The sequence below is a fragment of the Zingiber officinale genome, chromosome 7A (genome assembly GCF_018446385.1).
Source record: "Zingiber officinale cultivar Zhangliang chromosome 7A, Zo_v1.1, whole genome shotgun sequence".
Taxonomy (NCBI): Eukaryota; Viridiplantae; Streptophyta; class Magnoliopsida; order Zingiberales; family Zingiberaceae; genus Zingiber; species Zingiber officinale.
The window spans coordinates 100,716,620-100,719,219 of record NC_055998.1 but is presented as its reverse complement, the minus strand read 5'-3'; the positions used below and the strand labels follow the sequence as shown (position 1 = coordinate 100,719,219).

At 40.6% G+C, this 2,600-nt stretch overlaps 1 long non-coding RNA gene across 1 annotated transcript; it reads right to left on the bottom strand.

Annotated features, from left to right (window-relative positions):
- Window positions 1-502: 502 nt before the first annotated feature.
- LOC122000309 lies at window positions 503-1,458 on the bottom strand. The gene is made up of 3 exons (XR_006117067.1): window positions 1,253-1,458; window positions 956-1,140; window positions 503-580 (listed from the first exon to the last, which is right to left on the bottom strand). It is a non-coding gene; the product is annotated as an uncharacterized LOC122000309 (long non-coding RNA).
- Between the last annotated feature and the right edge of the window lie 1,142 nt (window positions 1,459-2,600).

The window sequence follows — 2,600 nt, the reverse complement described above, 5'->3', positions numbered from 1 at the left end:
CGACGCGCTCAACAATAATGGAGTCGTCAATCGCCCAGCATGCAATCATGCAGGATGGTGCATGATGCTAAAGTATGTCATACCTGAACATAGCCTCCTCCATATATGTGTGTGCCCAAAAGGTAAACGCATATATATAACCATGATATAAACAGCATAAATCCAAAGACATCACATATAACAATGATGTAAGTATCATGAATCCAAGAGCATGTATCACACATGTAAAGCAACTAATCCAGTAGAGTAGAGCACTATAGATATGCATCTCTATGAACACAGATAAGCATAGCAAGAAAGAAAAGCATGCTAGACTAAGGTATAGATGTTAATCGTAGCAACATGTATCAAGTATCAAGTAACTAAACCAGGGAATATGCTAACTACCAATCGCTAATAATCGCCTACAGGTATATAATAACTATAACCAGAGAAGAGAAAGATCTACCAATTACTAGTAAACATATATAAACTGCACATATCACAAGACAATATCAACAAGATAAGTCAAAGGGTACCCGCCTCAAATAGCAGGTACAATCCAAATCCGAAGTCGAGACGCCCGTCTCGAATCAGAGTCCTGTGTCAAACAACATATATATTTCATTTAGCTAAATTTAAATGAAATAGCTAAATAAAATTCTAAAAAACTAAATTAGGGTAAAACCCTAATCACGTCATCATTATCCTTCCTAAACTAATCTAACAATTGATTAGGGTTTCTCCATTAGATTAGATACAGTCCAATATCCAACTAAACAATCACACTTAACTAAATCCAATGGTCGATTAGGATTAGTTACCTAATCCCTAATCACCCATTAGATTAGGAGATCCTATCAACCCATAAACCTAATTCGTATAGTAATACAATTTAACCCTAAACCAATACCTTACGTATCAATTAATACAACCATAATCCACATGTAAGTAGCTCACAGGGAGTAGAACTCACCTCACTGATCTGAAGCCTCTGCCGACAGCACAATGAGAGGAATTTCCTTGCTGGATCAAAGAAACCACAGCAACTCTGCTGAAATCCTCCCCCACTTCAACCGAAACCTCAATCACAGCAAAGAAGGAAACATCCCAGAACCGATCTGTGGGTTACAGCACGTAATTGGATCCGATCTCTCCTTCCTAGCTCAAAACCGAAAGAAGATATCACAATTCCAACAAGGATCAAAACCGAAACAAGCCCTAACCTCCAAGATCGCAACAAGAGAGGGAAAAGAAGGAACCAGTTGCTTACCTTCGAAACCCTAGGGCATTCAAGCCGGTGATCGGATCGGGGGAGAGAGGGTCGGCAGAAACGAGAAGAAAGATCGGGGAAGGGTTGAGCAGAGGAAATCAAGATGATCCTTGTCTCCTTGATTGATCTCCGGCAAGCTCCGCAGATAGATCTACACCGGCGATCGTCGGCGTCGACTCGTCCACACTCGGCGTCGGTTCGTCCCCGTGAGAGTCTTCGGAAAGATTAGAGCGAGGAGGAGGAGGCTTCGGCTGGATCTGGGCTTACTAGGCGTCGATGCCGGCCGAAGGAGATCACCGGAGCTCTCGGCTTGCTTCGGTGTCGCCCGTCCGCGAGAGAACAGAGAGAGGAAGAGGAAGAGGGGAGATCGGGGAAGGCAAGTAGGGATCGGCGGTTTTGGGGGAAAAGAAATAAGGAAAAAGGAATTATATAAATAATCATTTCCTCATTTAAACGGGTATCCCAACTCGGCTTTATCCGTACCCGAAACTAATCCCCGCAAAACCCGTCGTACGAGCTCCGAAAAATTCTCAGAAAATTTCTAAAAATTCCGGAAAAATTTTATAAGGCTATTTCTGCAATAACCCTATTTATTTAAATTTTCCGAGATCTCACAGCTGGAGCTGTATTAGCCCTAGGATTTTACATTTATGTTCGATCTAGACATGATGTACATTCCCTAGTGGAATATAGGATCGATGTATGTAAAATTTTATTTTATTGTCACGGATCGTATCCTTGCGAGACGTGGTGTTGTTGAGGACCAGAGGCGCAGCGGAAAAAGGAAGCTCAATGGACCCGACGACATGAACCCTAGGGCAAGAGCATACGAAGTACAGTGATGGAAAAGGCCATAATAGTTGGAAAAATAATTTCCATATTTATTGCTTTTATTTATTATGTGTGCTTGTTAGGTTAAAATTCCTCACCTTAAATAACTAAATGGGAGAGGATTTTTTTTTATAAATTCCACGGTCTCCATTACTGGTTTGTAAGTGATGCAAACAAATTTGCGTGTTGGCTCTGAGTGCCTTCCTCCATATCGGATGAGTTTATTTGCGGATCACTAGATCAAACTTCCATTTTGGATTATTATAGGAAATTAATTAGGAGCGTGTGATCTTCCCCATCGAAAGGGGCACAATCTTATTTAATGGACTAAGTATCAAGTAATGGTATACACTTAGGCACATTTAACAGTATCCTTCCCATCGGAGTCACTGCTATTATTTGTGTGACCAAAGAAAACCAACTATTAATTAATTTGTCATAAAGATAAATTGACAAGATAATAAAATTAAAACCCCTCTAACAAATGTTGAGATTTTGTATACGTCCACACTATCGT